The following is a 27,014-nucleotide window of genomic DNA, read 5'->3' as shown; positions in this document are numbered from 1 at the left end:
TATTTCTATTAGCTAAACTAAACGTGGCAGAAATAGTTGTACTTATCAAGATGTTGCTATTTCTATCCATTCCTTTTCAAACTCCATTCATATCCTTCAGCTCATGGATTGGAAAAGATATACCAGAATCTGCTGTACCTATATTGTTTATAACTTGTAAAAACTACTTAAGATTAGCAGGGTGTCTAACAAGGATTGAGAAAAAAATTGCCTGACTTCTCCCTGACTTTTTAATAACCTTATTTCTGCTTTTTTTTGGACAAAAATATGGTTACTGACATATTTAACAATAAATTAATTTCTAATGGTAGTAATGACCTTAAAGAACTCATTATTTTATTCCCTTTTTATATCGATTTATAAAAAAATTTATGCAAGTTGGAGGTTTCTACAAGTTTGAACTGCACTTTTTCAAAAGTTTCAAATTCATGCTACAAGTGACGCACTTGCATTTTTTAGCCTTTTTTACTTGGACACTCCTTTCTCGAGGATCTCTGAACTGGAAAATTTCGAAAGAAAGTTTGAATATTTTTCAACCATGTCTAAAGTTGGAAAAAATTTGAATTACTGACAGAGTAGTATACACAAACTTTAAAATTTTATTAAACTCACATATTGCTTTAATTATTTAACTTTTTTATATGAAAGTTTATAACCATACATATTTTCATATATTAAACATTATAATTATTATTTAAAAAAAAAATTTAAATACATATAATATATATTTACCTTTCTCAATTAAAAACTAGTTGAAAAGTGTATATAGCAGCAAAAAAGAATATTTTATAATTTCGGAAATAAAGACTAAAATATAAAGGATTTTTCTGAAACTTCTGATGTAAAAGTTTTTCGAGTGGTTGGTGCATCTGAGTTAAGTGTAGGGAAGTTGACAAAACAATTTTTCAACAAGTTTCAAAATCTCTAAATTTGATTGGATAAATTTTAAGTTTGACTCTACCCCGTGCATTGAAAGTGCATTTTAATATATTTTTTATAGTCCGAAAAAACACGTTTTTGGAGATTTTTTAAAATTTAACAAAGATTAAGAACAACAAAAAGTTTTATATACGGTAAATTGTTCATGATGAGACTTGAAAGAAGAGAACCAAAAAAAAAATTAAAAAATGTCATTTTTTATTAAAGAAATAAGAGCAATTAACCTACAAAATTTTTTTAAAATCCAGTTAATTTTATAATGCGAGTTCATATATGTTATGCATTCATAACTTTAATCAAGAGAGGTTGGAGAAAAATCGAGAAACATGTCAAAAATGTCATATCTCTAAAACTCAACCGTGAAAAATTGATGATCAAGTAGATATTAATAAATTATACTTATTTATTATTTGCCATGTAACTCTTGATAAATCTTTTTCGAGGCCAAAGTTCCTTCGAATGATGAGGAAAAATTTCATCAATCATGATTCTGCAATAATGAAGGGTGACGGAACAATGAACAGTTTAAGGGAGGTTTTCTTTTTCGAAGAAATCGTTTTTAGGGAACATTTTTTCCCTTTTCATCTCAATTTTACATTAATAAAGAATTTATCATGTATTTTTTCTTTTGATAAAATTACGAAATCTCTTGAGGCTAATCCACCGTTACATTTAGCGACTAACCATACTTATCATGTGTCGGGTCTCGATATAATCGAATATTTCAACTAAAAACATTGCCGTAATATATTCTGCATGTAAATTCAAAGTGCAAGAAAGCGACAGGCCTGGCTCTCGTGCATTTGGCCAAACAGGGGAATATTCTGGCTGTACACTTTGTGTTAGGAATTCATGTGAAAATTTGATCAAAAGACTACCCCGTAGAGAGAACAGTATTGCTTCTTAGAGCGAAAATAAATTCACCGGGTCGTAAGTCACCAAGTCTGAAAGTTTCATGTATGGGGAGCCGAGCAAAAACGTCGAGTGTGGTTATTTCTTATGAAAAGACTCGAAGCTATTCGCGATGTTTCATATATTTTTTTAAACAAAACTTTACCCATTAAAGGATCTCACTTTGTCATCTAACTCTATCTCTCTCTGAAAAGTTTTTCATTTCACTTTATGGGCACTTCTCGTTCTCAAATAATAATAATTCACTTTATAAAATTAGTTTTTAATACATCATCTGCTATATTTGTTAGAGTTCTAAAGTATAAACTACTTATTTTTTAATATTTATAAAATTAATTAATTTTCATATTTACATAGAACCAAGAACATGGTTTAGAAAATATTTCTCACTCTCTAAACACGTACACGTTTTCCTACTAACCTATTCTACCTTTTTTTAAAATCAATATTATGTAATATAAAAATCTATCTTTTTTTCTTCTATAAATCGTTGCTGTTGTAAATTTTTAAAAATCAATAATAATTCCTCTTTAGATGTAAAATTAGCCAAATTTATTATATCACTGTTGATCTAAATTTTTTTTCGTTAAAATAAATAAAAATATTGTGAATAAGATTTAATACATCATCAGTGAAACAGTAAAACCATAACAGTAAAACCATAACTACAGAACATAATTAAGAATTTTGTTTTGTGATCAATTATTTTCATATCGCTCCTATGAACATTTGAAATAATTTTGACTTTTCTGTTATATGCAGCACCAATGTAACCCAATGGTTACTCGTGGCAGTTTCCCATTGGGAAGCTTAACCTTTAATTGAATTTAACTTAATTTTACATATAATGAATAAGAAAATTTTAAGGTTACAATAACTTAAAAATTATTTTCTAGGCAATTCGATATTAATGAAAGCATTGAAAATAACTCTCCATCTAATTGACAAACTCTTAATGGTTTTTCTTATTTTCCAAATATAAATTAAATAAGAAAAATTATGATTTTATAATTATTCAACAGTACATACAACCTCTAAAAGGATCATTAATCATGCAGTGAAAAGTTCAGCGGAGTATGAAACTAAACCGCTCAAAACTTTGATGCAAAATAATTTCTCTTTACTAGATGAATAGCAGATGAATATAGCGAATGTGAAAACAATTATTTACCATCTCAACCTGTATAAAAATCAGTCCGAATGTAACATGTTTTATGATCAGAGTTAGAAGAATTTTTATTCATATTTATTCAATACAACAGAATATGTTTATTTATCAGAATTGTTAATTAACAAACTTTTGAATTAATTTAATTTTAATTTAGCACAAATCATGTTTGACTGCTTAGATATCCCAAAAATGGGATTTTTGGCAAATACATTTAAGTAGACAATTAAAATTAACATTAAGAGGACACTCACGCATCAAGATAGTTAATTTGAAAGAGGTGGAGAACATAGATAAGTGTAATAAATGTAATTGAAGAAAGTTAGCCTACTATCTCGAGACATCTGAAATGTAATTCACTTAAATTTCAAACAATGTTTCGCCTGCTCTTAAAGTAAATAAAGAGATACCATGGTCTTTGTCCTTGGTTTGCAAAAGAAATTTTAAATTTCGAGAGAAGCGAAAAACTTAAGCTGAAGAAAAGTATTTGCAGAGCCAACTCTTATTTAGTTAAAATTCTACGAACTCGAGTTTGTCAAAGGATGAAACTTTCGAATATAACACTTGACAGTAAAATTAGAGGAATTACGCACAGGAATCAAGGTGATATCCAAAAGATTTTTTATCTCATCAAATGATCTTACACTGTAAAAAAAGGAGCTAGATTTTAACTATCAACGGCGACCCTATAAAAGTCTCACCCACCCAAGGAGGGTTCTGATATACCGGATCAGTATCGGACCGATGTCGGATTTCGACATGCCAATGTCGTATCGATACTGATATTCGGTACTGTTTCGGTATCGAAAGGATGTTGGAATGTAAGATCGGACAGCTACTATTTTCCGACACTCTTCCAATATTGTAATCCGACATTGGTCCGATACTAAAATTTAACCTCGATCCAATATTGGATTCCATCATTAAATTTAAAAAAATCAAAAAATAATAAAAATAAAATAAATTTATTGGATTTATTAGGTTTAAATTAGTGTTACTTTTTATTTTCTGTAGATTTCACATACATGATTTTTTCCCTACCTTAAACGCAATTGAACGTACAACTCGCATATTTTGAAAAATCCTAACCGACGCCGAGATTCGAAGACCCTAACCTAATGCTAAACGCATATTACGAACCGAACGCACTAACCGCAGGGCCATCGAAGCCTTGATAGCTGCACTGAGAAAAATAATATCGTAATAATAAGAAAATAATTTAGTTAAGCATTTTTAGTTGGCCTTACTAAAGTATGGTTGGCACAACAGAAAAGAAAGTGGCAATCAATCGAAAAATTTAGTTTGCTCTACCAAAAAATATTTCTGAAGGTTTTATGTCTACGAACTAAACAGTTTGGTTCTCCGTACTAAATCGCTGGCACGCAGAATTGCGCACGCGCTGTTCTCGAAAATGTGGCGTCGGTCGTAGGGCCTAGTCAGTCGTGGACCTCTTCCGCGTTATGCTTATCCGATCATTTATGTCATATGTTTTTATTGTTCGGCTGGTCTATTATCGTAGCAGTGTCATTAAAGTTTTATAAATATTTATTTTTTAAAAGTGTACTGAAAGTGTTTCTTTTATTTCGAAAGAATGGCTGACGAAGTGACAAAACGTTTGTTAAGAGAATGGGAGTTAGAATGCCTCGTGGCATTCTGTATCAACTTTTGAAAACTGGCTCCTCAATTTTATGCGATATCATTTTGAGATATTTCATGAAACGCGCGTAGTGTGTACTTACGGGAAGATAAATTATTTTTGTAATGTCTAAGCATAATGAATTTAATAAAGTTATATTATTAATCTCATCTCTCTTGAATAAAAATACCTTATTTTTTATACAAAATCGTAAAAATGACCAAATAAACTATTTTATATAAAATAAATTATTTAGTTATTTCTACAAAAAAATTTTTTTAATCAACGAAAACAGTAAGTTGAAATAACTAAATTTTATTTACGTCAACAGAACATTTTTTTCATTCTAATAAATGTATTTATTACGTAGACTAAATTATTTGGTTACACCTACTAAATAATTCAATTGAGCGAAATTTAACGGTTGGACAAAAAAATTTAGTACTCCCAACCAAACGGGTTAGTTGCACATATATCAAATAAAAAATTTGGTAGGAACAACCAAACTTTGATACATGATACCAAACAGTTTTCTCAGTGCACTATTCGTGTTAAATATAAAAAAGTATTATTACAAAAATTAAAAAACAAAATAAATATCTCATTTTTTAAAAAAATTAGAAAACACGATTTTTAATAAAAAAATTTTTTACACGGTAAATTTAATTATTTAATTCTTATTTTTTGAAATTGATTAATGTATATAAAGTTTACATTTTACTAATATTTATAAAATTATTCGCTGTTTTTACTATTTTTTTTATCATTAAAGTTTGAATTTTTTAAAGCAAATAATATATAAATGTTTATCATGATGAGGAAGATAAGTGAACAACTTTTAAACTTTTATTTTTTATTTATTTTCAATATTTCTCAATATCTTTTGGAGTTGATTTTAACTCGAAAAATTTTACTCACAACTCCGGTTTCCAGTAACTTGTCAAATTTTGTATATACTGTAAAGATTCTTGAAATTTAGATTTCAGTTTTTGAAGGGAGACTGACTTAAAGTTGGGCTTTATCCAAAAGAGTTAACATTACATTATCTTATGCATTATAGATTAGTAGATTAATATCTACTACAAAAGGGTGGAACTTTTATAGAGTCCAGTTTTTTACAGTGTATAATACCGCTGGAAAATTGTTCAACCACTTTTGAAGATATTTGTGAACGCATTTTATAAAGTGTTTTACGATCAAAGCGTAAAAAAAGTTAAAAATCAACCAGTACTCATAGATGATATAGTTAACGTAGGTCGTGACAGTGTAGTAAAAAAGTTCTACTAACGAAAGTCGTAAAAAGAGATCTCCCCGTCCATGTTATCAAATCTCGAGGAAAAAATTTGCTTAGGGCCGAAATCCGTTTTTAGATTATCGATGTAATCCTGGATAACCGAAGTATGAAATTGAAAGTCGATGCACACGCGAAGATTCACACCAAATTTCAATTTTTTTCAAACGATATTCAGGGACCGTCGAGTTCCACTTTTATAGATTTTTACATCCAACATATAAACTCGAATTGAGCGTAAACTAAGAAAATAAAACTCAAGTTCATCCTCTTATTTATTCGCGTGAAAACAACAACTTTTTACATCCTACATATTTTTTAGAGCCTTCAAAAGGAACAAGTGAATATTCCGAATTATATATTATAATAATCACAATTCAATCACCAGAGATTTCAATTTAAAAGTTTTTGGTGATAAGAAATCATTTTCTTTTAAACGATAAACGATTTGAGAACCTCTGCAGTCAGAAACGACTCAAGTGGAAAACCCGGAAATCTCGTCGCAGCATCTCTATTTCTCTACTTTCCTTCGAATCTTCGCAGAAGCCGAGACGGAAATGAATAAAATAGCAGAAACGTCGAATCCTTAAAAAGACGTCAAAGGAATGACCGCAACTTTTCGAAAATAACAATGAAGTAAGAGTTTTATCTTCTTATGTAGAAAATAAAATAAATTGAATCTTAAATATTAAAAATATCGAATTTTTGTTCCTCGAATCCATTTGTATGAAAAATCATCCATTTAGCAAGGATTGTTCAAGTAGATGAAAAATGATCCTTCAGGGAGGTTAAATATTAAGACGTAAATTTCCAAGAAAGATCTCACTGTGATCTGAAAGAATCGAGTGCGATTTATGTCGATCCATGGCCTCGGTTCTATCTCAACCTGTCCACGTCTCCGAAAGTTCGACATTCCTTCAAATGAATCCAGATAAGCATCCAACTCTCATGGACCTGACGCGATGCGGACAAAACGAGGACGTTCTTACTCAACATCCCTTTTAGTTAATGGGACGTTGAACTTTATCGAAGAACGGTTTTACTTGGCACTGAATCCCATTCGCTCTCTGTTCACAATTTTCGAAAGTTTCTGAGTTGAATTTCCTAACAAAAAAGGCTTTTCAACTCAAGAAATAAGTATTAATTTCTTGTTTCGAAAAATCATTCTTATTTATAAAAAAGTTAAATTAATTTTTAGTGTAGAGAGTCCTAAGGTTTGTTTTTGAACGATTGAAGAATCCAGACGATTTTTCGCTTATATGAAACCATTATAAATTTTCAAAACTGATAAAAGTCACACGTACAATCATAATGTTAATATAAATATTCTTACATTCTGCAATGCTTGACAAAAGGTGGACACTTTGGGGCCCTCTACTCTATTAAAATACGTAAGAAGGACCTGATCTGAAAGCTAGATAAAAAAAGAAGAAGACAATGAATTCCCTGAAGGGAACTATAAATAAACTATAAATAACTATAAATATAACTATAACTATAAATAGCTTGTATGTTATGAAAACACATTGCATAATGTAAATTAATATAGACATTAATATTAATTAATACATCCAAAGTCAGAATTGCGTTTAAATGAATTACATTTCATATTATTTATATAACACTGCACTTACTTTGATTAATCGTAAAATGATTAGTTGTTATTCAAAATTCTATCATAATAATTCCTATTTTATCTATCCTAAAGAATTATTAAAATATTTTGCATTTGGAGACAAACTTGAAAAGGATATTTAGATAATGAGAAACTATTTGGCAAGAATTCGATGTCATGCATATCAAAACTTGTTAATTCTCAACAAGCAAAATGGCCCTCCACATTTAACTGGATTGGCAACGTACGGAGAAAGTTTTCTACAGATTGCTTACGGAGTTGAGAGTTTAATCGTCAAACTTGGTCGGTTTCGGTGCAATACGATACCTTCTATATTCGTATTAGGAAGTCTGGGAAGACGACATCGAGCATTCATTCCTTTATCAATATTAATAATTGCAATTTTTAATCTTTAATTTTAATTCTAATTAGTTTTTAAAATTTTCAAGATTAACCTCTTTTAACAATTTTCTTTACCTTGTAAATATATTATACCTTTACTTATTAATGATTTACTAGAAAGAAAATAGAAAATATCATTCGAGAAAAAAAAAACTTTTTTCGTAATGTTATGGATAATCTTGTTAGATTAAAATTTGATGAAGACAACAGAGGACTAGAAAATGTCTTTTTCATTGTATCTAGTTGCAACAAGAGTTGAAAAGTTCTTGAGGGTCGTGACAAAGTTTGCACGCATAGTGGCCACATGACACGTCCTTTTTCTATGGTTTTCTTCAACCCCGTACTGAGAGGAAGGTACTTATTGAAGTCACCCTCTTTTCTCTCTCTCTCTCTCTCAACGATGGAAATGGTTTCGTCAAGAATGAGAAGTTTTGCCTTGAGGGACGAGAGCGTAAAATGCGCTTGAGAAGCAAACACGTGCCAGACGATAGGGTTATACGAGGTTGCAGCTCTTGAAAAGTCATTATAAAGCCCCGCATGAATTCCTATTTCAAAAAAGTTTTCAAACCATCTTCGGGACTGCATTTTTACTAATAATCCACGAGTCAATTAACTCTTTTTGTTCTTTCGTACATCTGCTATTACAAGCAATAATTACTTGGAGAAAATTTTCATCGCAAAAACATTTCAATATAAATGACTATCGAAAAAGTCGAGTTAATAAAAGAGAAAAAATGGGTCCGTAAGTTAATTCAGACAAATTAAGAGATTGTCCGAAAAAGGAAATATGTTACAGGTCGTAGACGCATTTAAATTAAACTTAAAAGTTGAATCCCTTGACATTGACAAATTATAAGTTGTAATCTTGCTTTCTCTTACTGGGAATGTAATTCTAAGATAAAGTGACACCGACGTTTAGTAAGATTACACCGACGACATTAAAGTTGAAAGAGACTCGGGCCCTGTTTCCGCTCTCTCCAATTACAGTGATTCAAGACCAGTTTTCTACGGAAGTGACATAGTTAGACAGGGAATGGAGGACCATTGTGATTACTTGATTAATTTTTAGTCGAACAATTTTTAAAAACTTATCTTATTTGTCCAAAAATTGGTTTTAGAGTGAGATATATAAGGAAGAAAAACTATTTTTTTGACAAACGAAGGATTCAATGATTGAACTATACAAAATGTTGATGAAATTGGCAATATGCAGGGAATCCGACAACCATTTGATGATGAAAAAGAAGTTATTCCCTGACGTCTTGAGAGAAAAAGCTTGACTAAAGCTCGTTGAGCCGAGTTTGCAATCTACTCCGAAGAATTCTCGATGGAGCTTCAGGGTCAGTCAAACGAGCAAAAGCCTCTTTTGTGGTTTTCTTCTAACCCTCTGATATACGTGCGCATATATGTATATGTATACAACATGCCCATAAGAGTTTCTTTTAAAAATAAAAAAAATTATTTACACTGCTAAATATTTGTGTCAGATAAATACGAATATTTTTTATCCCGAGAAGAGAAAATGTTCTGATGCAAATTTTCAGCTTCATTTATTTATTTCTAAAATGACAGTTTCGAATAGTTGAGAAACTGAAATTCGGTATGCGGAAGGCAGTGGTATACTTGGACCGGAAATAACGGGAGTTTCAAGGTCAAGAATTGGAAGAATTTTGTCCAGTGCATCCCTTCGAGATGCGGCAGCGATCCGAAGAACTTGTATGTAATGAATGTGGGTCAGGAAATAATGTGGCGCATACCAAGTCACCGAGAGGGAGTGCAGAGTTGGAGAGCACGAGGGAGAAAATGGTTAGCTATATTTTAAGCCACTTAGGACAATGGCAGTGGAAACAGTAGCAAAACGAGAAAACACTAAAAACTCAACTCAATCGTTTATCGGTGTATACTTTCAACAACCTCATTACTTCCCTAATAAACATTCTAAACAGGCGCCAAAAAAATTCTTAATGTTAACAAGTCAAAGATCTTTTTCTGGGGAATTTTTATTTTTTACCCAGAACGAAGCCAATATTAACAAGAATCATTTTTGTAATAAATAATAGACCAAGAAATTAAAATTCGAAACTTGATAATTATAGACAATTTTGCGAAAAAAACTTTAAAGATGCACTTACAAAATCCGAGAGTATTTCATGACTCGAAATTTACTGTGGATCAGACTGCATTTGCGATGCAATTTAAAATCGATTTAGAGAAATGATCAACTTTAAAAATGCATTATCTGAGGTCATTTAACTTTATACTTTTTCCGGAAATCAGATCGCAGGTCGATTTTCCATAGCATGGATATCAGTTGGAATAAAATTGCGTTGCTGGCCCGAAATTCGATAAAACCGCAGCAGGCAATTCTCTCTCAACGTTATTTCGTCCTTCAGAACAGAAAAGTCCTCGATCAGTTATATAAAATCCATCTGTACCCCATTACGCTCTCGACCTCTAATTCAAGTTTCATCCCTGACACTAGAAGTATCAATTGAAATTTTTTTCCCAACATTTCAATGCAAATAAGATTCATAATTTTTTCCATTCCTTTATTGACAATAAGATTTTAATTTTTCACTCCAATAAGGTGATGATTAAAAAGAAAAAAATTATGAGCACAAAATATAAAAAGAATGTTGTACAGAATATAAAATATTAATAAACGAAGAAACGAATGTAAGCCTCACAATCATCTAAAGTTTATTTTCTTGCCGTGGACAGAATCCTAAGCTACGTTACTCATAAAAGTATCCAAAACATCCAAGTCTTGTCACGTATAGGTAACACGAGCAGGACAAAATTTACTGTCTCTGTCGTCTGCAATAAAAAATTTTTATTATTAACCAATTTCTTCAGACCTGTAAAGTTCCCCAGTTTACAGACTAGTTATATTACTTGAAAATATACCAAACAACTGACTAAATATTCTTTTGATGCGTTAGGAATTCAATTATTTTCAGAAAAGTAAGAAATAAAAACTTGGATTTCTTCTTAAAATTATATAGTTTTAGATTTGAATCAGAAAATATAAATTAAAAACACTCATTATATCTATATCCTACTTTGGTTAAAATTACGAACCTAATTCAATACCTGACATACAATAAAGGTTATAAAAAGAAATCGATATGTTGTCGTTTATAAATATCACATCGGGTGTGCGAGACAAAATTGCGGTCAACAAGAAAAACTGCACCGTTCTCGTTTATAATTACAGTTCTCAATTCGAAACAATTTTTCTATATATATTATCGTATAGGTACTTTAATTAGAAGACTTAATTTTTTTAAAAAAATATTATTTAGATTAAGTAATGTGAAGTATTTAGATGTAAAAGAAATGTAAATTGGAAGGCAAAGCGTCGACCTCTGTGACTCTTTGACAATAATATGTATATGATAGTGAGTAACGCTGGATGAGAAATGTTATTTGAAGATACTATACTTTTTTCTTTTTTTTTAAATCAAAAGTATTCACTTAAAATATACATTGGGCAGAAATTACGTAAACTTAATAAATCAATATAATTCCAATAAATTTTTTTTTATTATAAAATTAAATTAATATTTAGAAGAAATTATACATATTATTAAATCTGCACATTAAACGATTTATTTTTAAAATAATGGTTTAAAACATAAGGACATAGTTATAAGTATCATTAAACTGATTGAAGGAATCAAAATAGCAGCACACAGGTGTCTGGAAAGTAAAAAAAGTTTGTCTACGATGCCAAGAAAAATCATTGTTACCTGGTGGTTCCTTAGCACCCCCTGAAACGAGAAAACTTAACCCAAAAATCATAGCTGTTCATTTAGAGAAGTTTCACCTCTTTCTAGGGGTGATTTTGAAATTTTTCCAAAAAATCTGTTTTTTAAGGGTCAGAAATAAGTTTTAAATTATGTTAATCATTTTTATTTATGTCAATGTGTTTGTAGGACCTCATTTTCTAGATACAAGCCATTAAAATTTTTTTTATTAAAAAACCTAGAATTCGTAACTTTTATTTTACATAGGTGACGATTTTTAATAATTTAATTAACAGTGAATTTTGATTTTTTGGAAAGTTAAAAATGTGTATTTTCAATACAAAAAATATTGAGATGTCCTGTTTTGTTATTTTCGAGATATTCATTAATGAATTATTTAATGTTAATAAAAAATGCAATATTTTATAAACAAATAATGTTATCGTAATTTAGCGTTACCATTGAAAGCTAACGTAATTCCGCATCCAACTAAATGAACAGCTACGATTTTCGGGTTAAGTTTTCTCGTTTCAGGGGGTGCTAAGGAACCACCAGGTAACAATGATTTTTCTTGGCATCGTAGGCAAACTTATTTTTCTTTCCAAACACCTGTGAGCAGGAAAGTTCAAAACGCCCGAGGTTATTTATCGATTGCTATCAAGATATATAGTATATATGGAAACCGTCATGCCAGTCATCTGTTTCTTTTCAATTTTAAATATCTTTGCAATTAGAAACTGCGATAATCATATAAAGCACAACAGAGTAGAAAGTGGCAATAAATCGGTTAGTTTAGTTGGCTCTACCAAAAAATATATTTAAAGCTTTCATGTTTACGAACTTAATAGTTTGGTTCCCAGTACTAAATCGCTGACATGCTGTTTTGCGCACGCGCTGTTTTCGTAAATATGGCGTCGCTTCCCATTCACGGGATGTCAACATTAACCATACGTCGTTCGCGTCGTGAAGTTTCAGTGTTTTTAAGTTTTTCACAGGAAAAACAAAGTCTTATTTTAACCCAGAATTTGGTGTTAAAATAACCTGCACCAAATTCTAACCCCAATTAAGATTAAATCTTATGGGTTTTCAGGATTAGACAAAATTAATCGTAATAAAAATGACACCAACTTTTTTCTTTGTACACTGAGAAAAATGTTTAGTCAAAGCAACCAAAATTTTGTTGATATTCAGCTTTGCCCGAGTGCTGGCCGGCAAACTGCGGAGTGCCCAAACCGCTTTGGGCAATGTACCAAATAAGAAAATATAAAATTAAATAAAAACAAAGCATTTCTAAAATTCCAAAAATAATACCTTACATTTTTTATTAATTACATGCCATTCTTCTATTCAAAACATTTAGACAAATGGCAGATTAATATTAATAATACTAATAATAATAATAATAATAATAAATATTATTATTATTATAATTTTTTTTAGTTTCATTTTTATTATTATGTAATATTATATATAGTAAAATGTTTATTGTTTCACATTACATATTTTTTATTATAATCACAACTTTGTATTCAAGAAACTGACTTTCTCCTTGTGAGGAAAAGTTTATAAATATTGAAGAAGTCCCAAATAAAACTGTTTCAGTGCGTCATGTTAATGGGGAAGAATCTATGTTTGGGCTTTAGGGATTTGTTAAATGTAATTGCACAAAAAAATGTGTTACTAATACTTGCAAATGTAGAATATTAATTAATATTCGACATTCTTTTGAATTAACGACAGTTTTGTAGTTAGTCTGTACAAGCAGTTGACAAGTTTTTAATAAAAGATGTAAGGTATCATTTTTGGAATTTTAGAAATGCTTTGTTTTCATTGAAATTTATATTTTCTTATTTGGTACATTGCCCAAAGCGGTTTGGGCACTCCGCAGTTTGCCCGCCAACGCTTGGGCAAAGCTCGATATATTCAGCTTTGCCCAAAATAGCTTGGGCAAACTGCGGAGTGACCGGGCATTCCGCAGTTTGACCACACTCCGGACTTTGACCACAACATATAGACATAATCAGACTTACCTTATACACTTAATTTACTTTGCAAATAAATTTTGATAAAAGTTTAACAATTTTCAATTTTCTAAAGGCACACTTTTTTAATTTTTTACACTTCTTTTCAAAATTACCCAGTGTATTAACAAAAGACAAAACTAATATTTTTTCATCACAAAACCAAAGCTCAGGCTAAATTTAATTTAATGTCAATAAGTTTGATGTTAAAATAACACTTTAACACCAAATGTGGTGTTAAAATTACTCTGCATAATTAAAATTTGTTGCATGTTATTTTAACACCATACATTTATTGCTAATATTACACTACTTCTTTTTTCTTTATAGTAAGCATAAAATTTCGTTATTCATTCACCTTAAAAGTTTACTAACAAGTATCTTAAAATAAAAAGAGTATATTTATAAAAAGTAACTGAAAATAATAACTTTGAAATAAAGTTTAGCTTAGCTTTCAAAGGATAAAGGAACTTCAATAAGGACTCCTTGCAAAGATCTATTTTCTATTATGTCTAGAACAAATATACAAAGATTGGAAAAGTTAATAACAACCGCCCACATCTGGAAAATATAGGGAAACTTTTATGAAAAATCGAAATATATATTTCAGTCACAAACGGCAACAAGTTTTGAATAAGTTTAAAATCTTTTTTATTTGAAAATAAATCTAAATTTTTTTTATATAATTTGTTGATCAATTAACATTGCAAGAATTATTTTTGAAACGAAAATTCATAGAATTTTTCAATCAAAAAAATATTTCTTTAAAAATCATGGACTTGAAAAAATATTGAATGAATGACATTTATGAACTTACTACGAAACAGTATAGTTTATACCTATACCTATAATGTACGGATTTTCGCGAATTGTCGACAGTTGAAGAGAATTTTATATATACATATATATAGGAACCAAGAATTAAGGCGGAATAGAAGATCTACTTCAAGAGAAGCATGAAACAGCAATAAATTTGAGGAAAACTAAATACTGGTATTAGAGATCCACGGCTCAAGTGGCGTGATGCCTTGATCCTCGTAAAGAGACTTATTGCCGTTCCTTCTCGTTGCATTAGTTGCGACGACGACGCAACGTTCCGTTCTTCCTAACTCCCCCCCCATCACACAGAAAGGGTGTTTACTTTTTCTTTCACCTGCTTATCACTCGAAAATTAAGTTCTGCAATTTCTCTGACGACATTGCTCTTTCATTTGTACTCACAAACTTCTTCTTACAAATTATTATGTGTCATATTTAAATTAGCGGAAAATATGAAATCACTTTTAATCATAAAATGTATATAAATATTTGTCATATTAAATGATGTTTTTATATAAAATTGATTAATCGCAACTAACGCGACACCATCATAATTAAATTGTATATTATTGATGATGTATATAATAAGGCTTCCTGCTCACGTAATGATGCAATATTGGAACCCGATATTTATACGTATTGGGATGCTCTGATTATGGTGAAAAGATTGATCTAATGAGTAAAATTCTCTCAAAGGAATTTAATGAGTATTTATTTTCATGTCGTTAAAGTTAATGAACTTTGTGCAGTAATAAATTCTTCAAATACAGACAATAAGCGTTTGGACTAATTTGACATGCCTATACTGTAAATTGTGTTTAAGACAAAATTCGAAATAACTTTTATATTGAAAAATTCTGTTCAACGAGAATGCTTCCAATGAAATACATTTTTAAATTCTATATACATTTTCAAACAAGTATTGCGTATTTATTATGATGCTTTTACCATTTGTGATTCTATTTGTGCAATATGGACTTATTCTTTCTCCAACAAGAGAATTAAAAATAAGAAAACATTCTTTCTATATGCAAAAAGCTTTTTCCTTATAAAACCGAATTTACGTTTGACTAAACTTTACTTTTGGATAAAGTTAATTTACAAAACAGTTTTTTTTATCACACAAAAAATAGAAATGGGATGCGATGTCAATTGAAAATATATGTTTCTCATAATTTACAACTCTATTCTATCTGTACTATATACACTGCTGTAAATTTATATACAATAAAGGGGAATTCAATGGAAATACGTTCGTCAGTTTGCGTTCTTCTTTGCATAATAATGTGAAGTATACACGATTTAATACAGAACTAAGAGTTTCTTTAAAAAAACGAAGCTGACAAATCATTGACACAAATGCCAATAACGTTTCGTTCTAACAATATCCCCTTTATCTCTGACAGTTGCCAGACTTCCTTGGGAAGACAAAACTCTCTACCACACAGATTCAGAAGATTTACAAAAGAAAAGTAGAAGCAGAAGAAAAAATATACTCAGAGTGAAGAAAAGTAAAGGAAGTAAGCAAGGATTTAATTTAAAAGAGTAAAAAAAGTACGGAATCCCCACAAGAAAATGCAGGAAAAAGACAAGAGCTTTACGAGTCAAAGCCCTTAAATAACCCTTCGCTGAAATCTTGAATACAGCGCACGAACGTAAAAACAACCTTATCAAATAGTCTTTCTGCTGAATTTGTTTTTTTACCTGGACGAAGAAAGAAACAAAAATTGCCTAATAAAATAAAAAATTTAGTAATTGTGTTAACCAACCTGAAGACTATAAGAGGAAAAGTATTTTAAAAATGCCTTTTTTCATTGCACACACACACACTTCAGTCCGTTTTACCAAATTGAACTTAAATAGTAAAAGTATCAGAGGATCAAGATTTTTATTTATATTGCTGTTGGTGTAACATTTTCTGCGCAAGAAGGAGACACTTATTGGATAGAGTAAGCCCACCAACACCCATCGACTCTTCTACCTAAGCTCGTTTTCCTCGAGTTAACGAGTTTTAGTAACCCAGAATTACCCACTGAATAGAAAACAAAAGCTCCGAATCAGCGGTATAACAATGCGCAAATTAAATTGGATGAAAGTAATTGGACTCTGTGAGAGCACACATTAAAACTTTGCGTTTTATTCAATGCTATATATACACCCCAGACGAAATTAATGACAGCTTCCAATTAATCATTTACATCTTTCTTTTTATAAACCCATATCTAAAGTAAAAAAAAATCCTCTAATACAAAAAATTAAAATGTCTAAACATTTTAAACTTTGCAAATTATATATTCTTAGCTCTAGGTATTTAATAATTTTCATTCTATCAAGTAACTAATTACGAATACCCCCAACTAACGAGGTTTAAACGAATCCGATGAATTTTTTTAAAATTCGTCCGTCATATTGGATCCGCCATTTTAAATTTTTGAAAACGGACTTCAGATTCGTCATCAGCGACCTTGAAAACCCCCGTATAACGAGTTTCAAGCGAATCCGATGAATTTATTAATTGGAAAACTTGGAAAATGTAAGTTGCTGATATTAAAAGGGTTGGTTTTTTATGAAGGGGTGAGTTTTATAAATCGGGAACATTTTTTTTTGAAGAGCCCAAAAAAGCCCAAAAATATAGTGTTTTTGATTTTTTCTAATTTTAAGTTTTTACATAGTGGAGGTGCTAGCTTGACGTAAGTGGGCAGCTCCAGAAAAAAATTAAATTTTTGGAAAAATTTAAAGAGCCCAAAATTTCTTAATAGGGCCTAAAGTAGCCTTAAAAAGCACAAAAATCTAGTGCAGTTCGATTTCTAAATTTTAATTGTGGAGGTGCTGGTTTGACGGACCTGCAATACTTTTTGTTGTTTAGTATATAAAGAAGTTCCTTATTTTCTCAAGCATGTATTGCGACAATTATGTGAAGGTGTGTGTTATTATAGAATAAGTTTTTTATATTAGTATTGTATTAAAGGCGTACCTTCCACAAGAATATGTAATATGTGTGAGTATATATAATATGTTTACTGTGATATTTGAAGGTGCAACTTGGAACATTTAATATCGACTATGGTAAAATTTAGTATAGTAGTAATTTTTTTCTATTATTGTAGAGGGCTTTTTAGCTTTTATGTTAATATTACCAAAACACTATAGTAATTTAATTTTCACACAAGATGGATATTTACCATAATTTTTGTAAATTTCATAATTCTTTTTCAGTTATTAATATATTTATAAAGCTCGTTTCAACGATTCACCAACTTCAGTTTCCTATTTTTTTTATTAAAATTTCCTACTGTTTAAAAATATAAATCCATAATTATTATATTACTCTTTCCAAATTAAGAATACTTAATCAGTATAATATTTAAATAGTAATTTTTACAAAGATAACGCTATATCCTCGTTTACTATTGGCTTTTTGTAAAATTTAGTATTATAATATTAAATTTACAAACTAAAGTTTCTCCGTGTATATAAAATATCAATCTGTTTAATAATTATTATTCTTATTAGAATTAATAACATAACCTTAAAATTAGTTTAAGGTTGTGGTTAAAAGAGAATTTTTTACACAGATGACAAATAAAATAATGTTTATTTCAATGATAATTTTTGTAATATTCAGTCATTATTTTTCTTTTTTGGTTACTCGCTTTGGTCATTAACTTGTTTTGAAAACTTATTATACACCATTAAACATATATACTTCACGTTCATCAAATAATACTAAAGGATTCAGTTTTTTTAAAATATCCTTGAGCATCGTAGATGAGGATATCGCCTCTATCAAGCCAGCGCCAGTTTGTCCCACTCATTTGCTTAATTTTTAATTGATATTTTTTCACTTTTTGCTTGAATTATTTTCGTGACAATATATACCTAATAATTCTTATAAAATAAGATACTTTTAAAAATTTACTCTAGAAATGATAATTAATAAGTTTAAAATTAAAGAATTGTGAACAAACTCTTTTTCCATTTTACTTAAACTTAAATACAGCGTATAGCACGGAATACTGAATGTATGTATAAAATGTTTTTAACCTAATTCCATACATATAATTTCTAATAAAATATTTCTAATATGGTGAGAAGAGCGAACATAATTCCGTCTATTTAAAAAAGTATTTTTATATAAAGAAAACTTTTAAAAATAATTCAGCAATAGTAAATATAATTTAAATAGGTCTTAATTAATCAAAAAATTAAAAAATAAACACACTTCACTTTTAGTATCCTTACGAAGATCACCTCCAGTTCTAGCTGTCATTTAAAGTATATTGTATTGCACAAAGCTCAGTCGTCGACTGACTGACAAAAACTTTTATTTTCAATACATAAACAAAATAGCTGCAATTAAAACACAGAATATTGATCTAATAAATAGAAAAGTTTGTGTTGCAATTCTTCATATGCTGAAACATTTTATCAATTCTTATTTCAATTAGTATAAAGAAATAGCACGTGTGGACAAACTGATATCAAGTAAAAATTGAATTATTGCAATTATTTCGCGAAATTATGTCGGCATTAAATTCGGCAATAGAGCATTGCGGAGCCTTGAAAAAGCCCTAAATTTTGACCTATAGTAGACCTTCCTACACGAAGAGAAAAGTCAAGCATTTGTAGTATGAGAGCCCTCTATGTTAATTTTGTATGGACGTTCCTGCTTAAGAGGCGTGGCCTTAAACTACAGTTGCATAAAACTATACCGAAAAAGCATAACTTCTTGCAATCGTAGTATACTGATGTCCCATGCGTTTACAGGTAGAACTTTCATGCTACAAACGCTTGTTTTTTCTCTCCGTGTACGAGTGCTCCTTCATTGTGTGGACAAGCCACCTTAATGTTAAGCTAGCTTGTCCACAAGTTTTTCGAAGAAAATTCCGAACATTAAATTCGTCATTAGGGCATTAAATTAGCATTAAATTAGCCTTTAATTTCCAATAGGTTTTAACCAGATCGGACAATGTTGACAAACCAGGTTAACGGACCTACACACTGAAAAAAATTTGCTTTGCATTAAGGTATCACATCGGCACTAATCGGAGTCAAAAGTTTGTAGCTCGCATTACTACTTCCCGCACTATACTTTCGCCCTCAACTCCCTATACTCTCAGCCCATACTGTACCTACTACTACAAATACACTCGTACACGTATACCCCACACTAGCAGCGATTGGAAGGAGTAGGAGGTTTGACAACGTCGCTATAAGTCTCGCTTTGACTACTGTGGACTACTGTCTCTCTCTAACTAATGTTACCATCCTGCGATGTTGCCACATCAAAGTGGCGGGTGTGCTATATATTGCAAATGACGTCATGAAATAGAATTTTTAATTTATAATTACAAATAAACGGCACGGTAAATTATAAATTTCTTTGTATATTTTAGTTCCAAATTTATTCGTGAATTCAACATTAGTTTTTGAAAAAAATTTATAGAAAACTTCTGATGATATTTATGAAAATGTACTTCTCCCCCATACATTAGTCCCGTCTCCCATGCAAAATAAGCAACTTTGATTGCTAATATCTCTGGTTTCGTACGGCGAAAATTCTTCATATTTTGCAAATTTGTCAAGAATGATAATAAGAACATATGGTAAAATTTTCAAGAAAATTTATAGAAAACGGTTTTACCGATGTGATACCTTAATGACTATTAACCATAGCTACTTTAAATCTAGTCAGCGTAACCAAGAATCCTAGTCAATTTAGTTATGTAGCTTGGTTAATATTGTTAAAGTCGATTTAGTAGAATTGACTCCTTGTTTACTAGTTATATTAACTAAGATGTTTGGTTAATATCGCATGTATCTATAGTCAATTTTGCTAAAGTTTAATTAGTCAAAGTGATTCTAGCCAATGTAACTAAGATACCTGGTTATTCTGATAAGCTTCCCTAGTCATTCCGACTAATTGTCGAAATCAACTTTGACCAAGATTGCCTAGTGGGTTCCTCTCGTAACCAGGAAAATTAGTCAATTCCTGGCATACGGGGGTTAGGAATTTTTTTCAGTGCACAGATCTATACTCTCAAAAAACATTTATCCATTTTTGTAGTTTTTCTTCAAAGTTATATGATTTTCATAGAAAATTTGACAAAATCACCCACTGTGGGACATTGCATTGAACGTTATATCATTAAAAATTTGTTTGTACATATAAAAAAAGTTATAAATTAATTTTAAAAAATAAATATGTAAAGGTAGAAATATGAAAAAAAGTTATGAAATTTAATACAACTTGGTCATCGAAAAAACATTCAAGTGTCGTTTTGCACATAGCTATTCGTGCTCATGTGCTCGCACATGTGAAATCATAAATTTGCAAAACAGTGTGTTCTACACATTTGATTTTACTCTGAGTGGTAGTTTAACGTTGAATGCAAAATACATCTATGAATATGTTCTATATACGTACATGTATAACAGTCCTCTGTTCCGATAAATAGGACTTTTCTAACGCTATCCCCAAACCTTCGCCGATAAAACTAATAAATCAGACCATGCAAACACGTTTCAGAGAGGAGGTACAACACAATTGTTCACCAAGTTGCTGCGTATCTTGCATATGAAAATACACAGTAAATGACAATCGATAAATTATCATCAACTGCTATTGTGACATTTATTGCAAAAAATGTTTTAGCTTCCGTATAGAGTTTCATGAATATAAATTAACAAAACAATTTTTTTCTAATAAGCGCAATTACTTTTTTTGATATTTTCGTAGCTGTGAATAGGTCGCAGAAGAGAGGAAATGCGTTTTAACTTATAATTCCATCAGTGTGTACAAACTATACTCATAAAAAAATCGCTTTTCAGAGTAATTCTACTTGAATTGGATTAACTTTCTCTTGTTTCGTTATGACAAAACAAGTTTTCACATCTTTTGAAAAAAGTCAACATACTATAATAACTACTATAATAAATTCATAAAAAAATTTTAAATGATTTTAATACTAATTATTTGTTATTAATGCATTGTTACTGCTGATTTGAAAATGAAAAACGAATTATTTATAAAGAATATCTAGTATTGCCAGATGCACTTGTAGATTTAACACAAGTCAAATCCTAACAAAAAAATTCGTAAAGTTGCTTATGGAGTTTATTGCAGTGAGAATGTCGCGAGCTCACAATACCACAAAGGAAATACTCAAAGGACAATACTAGGTTTAGAGGAAGTGCTTTATGAATTTATTCCATTGGACTTCTTTCGACTCGATTTATTTGCAATCATATAATAATAACGTCTATTTTGTGAGAGAAACTTTCATTTTTCTTCTGACGAATTACATGATCTGAACAGAGATTAATAAGACGATCTGAAGATTATGGACTCTATTCTTATACGCAAATGAATAAAGAAGTTTAAATAATTGTCGAGCTGTACGATTTGATTCGAAAATAAACTACATATATATATTTGCAGAGGCTATATGTTGTTTGTGCAACACGGATGAACTGCTGTGACACCAAACACTGATAATACAACCCTTTCCTCTTCTCTTACGCCATTTTCGCTGTCTGCCCATCTATTCTTGCCTCCCTTCACTATCACCGTACTACCACCACCCCCGTCTAGTCTGGCAGAACAGTAAAGTTATCCGTTATCCCAAAATGTGCTCCCACAAATCTGCGAAATCAATCTGCAACAAATTTTATGGGATACTAAATTCATTGGACCACATTTCGAGATTACTGTCGCTGTGGGCTTAAATCTGGAAACAGCTCCAATCATAATATTTCATGCTGATAGCTTGCCCATTACTAGTGAGTTATTACAGGTTATATTTTCCAATATATTTATCGCGTATGTTCTTTAAAAACCATATATACACCCTATCAAAAATTGACTACTGGCTCGCTACTGGTACCAGTACTGCTGCACCAGCACTGAACTCTGGCAATTTCTAGTAGAGCAAAAAATAATCTTTTGGAACGAAAAAACGAGTTAAAATTTTCTACTCTGAAATGAAATATGAGTGTTACAAAGTAAGTCTAAAAAATCATCTACATCCAACTGCAGTACAGTAGGATTTGCTGAGCCCATTAAGCATACAAAGCTTCGGAATTATAGGATAATTCTCATCGTTACTTTTAATTGTATTTTCGACCACAGAGTTATTACTAGTGCACAATTTTACAGCTTTTAAACTCCAACACGAATTAAAATACATTATTTTGTAAATGTAAAAAACATTTATATTTGACAACTTTTAGTGATATTTCAATTATACCGAAATATATTGTCAAATAAAAATAATTTAACATAAATATCGACATAATAAGATTATTTGATGGCAGATATCAAATCATTGTATAGGTGATAATTCGCAATTATGTGCTCAATCTGTTGTCAGTAGACAGACAAATAACCGCAATTAGGAACTAATTGGTCCCTTAATTTCATGTTCGTTATAACGAGAAAAGCAAAGTACTTTGTGATTTATATGCTTTTCACTAATAAATTTTGAATCAATTAGGCAATAAATACATGTACAATGTATTTAAAATGGTTATAAAAATTTGATCCAAATATTTGGATCATTTTTATAAATTACCCGGAAATTCGGATCATTATTTGATACCAAATTGGTATCAAAGTGTATCTGTCATGGCTGATAGAAACTTACTCGCATAATTTTAAGGAGGGAAACCACATGTAATAAATAATTAAATAACAAAATATTTTTTGCTAACAAAAATGTATGAGACAAATTAATAATCGGCGCACTTTTTAATAAATTTGCAATAATATCATCATATAATAATTCATAAAGATATTAGATACTAGGCTTACATTGAATAATTTCCCATTCAATTTTGACATTAAAAACGGCGAGACTGTTTTCTACATCGAAGAGCAAAATCAGCGATTGACGAAGGTACCTATATGCATATAGATAATAAGCAGAATCAGCAACCTCAGCACATGCTGCGGAAACTCACGAAGCTTAGCTGTCGATAGTGAGAGACGGCAAGATTAATCGAACCCACGTGCAACAAATTTGTTCTAAACACGATACTGGGTTAATAAATTTTAACACTAAATAACAGAATGTCTAACATTGTAATAATAACATTATTACTATTTAAAAAGCAGAGAACATATAATAAGAATTTTTGTTCAGAAACTTATAAAAGCAAAAGAAAAAAATTACATATTATATTTATATCGATATGCGAGACAACCAGGAATACATTGTACTTACAATACACGAGAAAATGACGTGCATTTATGGAAAAAACTTTTTCAAATCTACATTCGACCATAAAAATATGAAATAAATTGAATCTTATGTATGAGTTGATGTTGATATTATTCTTTATATTTGATTTTTTATTTAACCACGAAATATTACCCTGAAGCTCTGAATGTTCAAATAAACAATTTTTTTAAAAATTCTTTTCTTCAATTCAAATTTTATTACAAAATATTGTTTTGTGTCAGAGAAAAAAAGATAAAAACGTTCAACTGTACTTTATTATTTTTCAATACAGTAGTAAAATTTGATGCATTAATAATTAAAATAGACAAGACTGAACAAATAATAATTTTTTATCTGAGCCTCTGCTTTGCTATTAACAGATGAGCCAAAAGTTCTGAATATTCAAATGAATTTTATTACAAAATTTTGTTTTAAATATCTAAAAAGAAATTATTAATTTAATAATTGTTTAATTTACTGTTTTATTTTACATTGACATCATAATTTTTAATAATTTATATATTGAAAAAAATATTTCGTTTATTTGAACGTTCAGAACTTCTGGCTCATATTAACAGTTTAATTTAAAATATTTGTTTAAAATAATTAATTGAATATTGTTCAAAAATTTGCTGATACGAAATAATCGAATAATACATACGCAACTTAAATTATAAAGTTATTATTTTTGTGAACGTTATTTTTTTATAGCTTCATTTTGAAAAAATTTCTCTGCTTTCGTCTTTCACGTAAATAGACTTATGTATTGGAAATAGAAAAAAATGTTCTCTTTTTAGTTTTTTTTAATACAGTCCCAAGCTTACGTGCAATCTTGTGCCCAGTTTGTGTCAAATAACAAAATGTCCTATTGAACAACAAGCTTGCGTGGCGAGTTTGTTGCAAGATTACTTGACAAACTTGAGATAACTTTGCAGTGCAAGCTTGCTGCGAGATTGACGCGTAAGGTTAAAAACCTTAAGACTATACGAAGTCGAATTCTATAGAAGCTACGGTTGCAAAGTAAACTTTTTTACCTTCCATATAAATAATCCTCAGTATACATATATTCAAAAATAAGTCGTATCTCAAAAGACAAAATTAAATTTCAAGTAATTAAACAATAGGACATCTCATGTCAATTTTATTTCACTCTTTCTCGAAAAAGTGTATTTTAGTACATATTAGAATTGCAACTTTTTTTCATTTACAAGAATTTCACCTTTAAATTGAAAACCTAAGCCAGGGATATCATACCAATTTAATAACTTTTCATGTTTTTATTGTTATATTATGTAATATTCTTTTTACTATAACATTATAATAATATTATATTGATTTTCAACTGATAAGACCTATTAATTACAATTATATCATTTTAATTATTTATCATTATTTAAATATTATCGTTTGAAATTTAATATAATTAAACGGTTTCACAAAAAAGCAAATATTATTACAAATGCAGTTGGGAAACATTCATTTGAACGTCTAGAATCCATAAAATACGTAACGACAATCATTGAATCGTGAATTTTGAAAAGAGCTCAACTCGAAAAAGCGTAAGTGCCATTTTTACATAACAAACGATAGTGAAAAATGACTCTTACGGTTTTCAGAGTTGAGCCGTTTTCGAAATTCACGATTCAATTATGATCCTCTTTCGCAACTTTATGATAGACGTCTTGTGAGTCACAGTATTTTAATTTTAATTTTTACTATTTTAAAACTTAATGTTATTTTGAAAAATAATAAGGAAAAAAAATACGTTTATTGTACGTAAATAAGATATTTTAGAGAACGGCAAGAGAAAAAATTGTGTTTTAAAATAATAAAATTAGAAATAGGAAACTCTTAAATAGCGCGATAACTAGAAATATAAATAAGATACAGATTAGACATTAACAACAAAAAAATGTATATTTTAATCACGAAAAAAATTTTCAGATTTGAAGGACAAAATAAAAAATGATTACATTTTAATAACGAAAACTTATAATTAAAACGAAAATATTATGTCACTTTGTAAAACGCGAAAAATTATAATAAAAGTAGGTTGGTATATAAATACCTTGAAAATTGTCTAATAAAAGGTCAGGGTGGATTTTTAATTGCAACGAGTCACAATTGAAAAGAAAAGAAAGACTGAAAAGTAAAACATTGACGTAAACAAACCGGCCGGTGCGGTAGGAAAGTGTTCATAAGATTCACGTCCTTGAGGGGGGAAACAAAGCATAACGATCGGGAGCGCGTAAAAATCAAGAGGGAAATGAATTGGTTTAAAAAAAATTAAATTCACGCTGCAAGAGTATTTTGACGGAAGGAAGCGTCGCTTACGTTCAGGGAGATTTCGACAATTGTCACTACACGTGCATTACAAATTCTGACACGTAAATAGGTGTGCAGTGTACACGAGGTTTTGTCCTCGAGAGCACGTTTGACAGCTCGAAACAGACACTTGCACTTGGCGAGGTTCGACGAACCTCACGGGACGATCGACTCGGGTCATGACAGTCGACGATTAAGATTGGAAAAGTAAAATAAAAAAGTACTCACCAAGTGAAGAACTGTGTTCACCACCTCCCGATTAGACACCTGTCCGACCTCGATTAGTCCTATCAGCACGGCAAATTTCAAGCTGTCGTTCATCGCCATCGCCACCACCTCCTCTGGCCGCTTGATGTCACTAAACGGGGAACTTTTCAGATCCGCCATCGCGAACACCAATTCTACACTATTTATTCTTTAATCACGAGAAAATATTTCACAGTTTTCAAACACTAACCGTCTTATCAATGAGAAGATTTGCCTGTCACATGATAATACACCACAATTTCATCTGCCATGTTAGAAAGTAGTCACTACAAGTAACTATGATGCACAGCTTGCCAACCAGTAGGACTGCGACTTTCCTAGACGAACGCAACGATGCGCCACCAAGTGGCCAGAACGCAAACTGAATTTCTCATTCACTTTATGTTGGTAATAATTTTAATTTTTTTTTTTTATTATTTCCAATTTTTTTTCTCTCTTTTAAGTGATAAATTTCAAATTGGATAAGCTATTTAATATTTATTTTCTAAAATTGTTTGAATTTGATTATCAAAACTTTTTGAAAATATTATTATTCTCTTTTTTTATAATTTGACTATTTGTAAAAAATATTTTTAAAAAACACGAATTCAAAGTACTATAAACAATAGTAATAATTTTAACTTAAAAATGATTTTATTGTTATTTTTTTT

At 30.1% G+C, this 27,014-nt stretch overlaps 1 protein-coding gene across 2 annotated transcripts in view; it reads right to left on the bottom strand.

The window, feature by feature from the left end:
- The window catches only part of LOC127288845 (uncharacterized), a 110,088-nt gene extending 83,695 nt beyond the window's left edge, over positions 1 to 26,393 (bottom strand). The window contains exon 1 of one of the 2 annotated variants that reach the window (XM_051316528.1): positions 26,326 to 26,393. The gene's annotated coding sequence lies outside the window, so the exon portion shown is untranslated. The other variant, XM_051316530.1, reaches the window with a different exon arrangement.
- Positions 26,394 to 27,014: the final 621 nt, after the last annotated feature.

The sequence above is a fragment of the Leptopilina boulardi genome, unplaced genomic scaffold (assembly GCF_019393585.1).
Source record: "Leptopilina boulardi isolate dan_hultmark-lab unplaced genomic scaffold, ZJU_Lbou_2.1 LbouV2_396, whole genome shotgun sequence".
Taxonomy (NCBI): domain Eukaryota; kingdom Metazoa; phylum Arthropoda; class Insecta; order Hymenoptera; family Figitidae; genus Leptopilina; species Leptopilina boulardi.
This window is presented reverse-complemented; position numbering and strand designations above follow the sequence as displayed.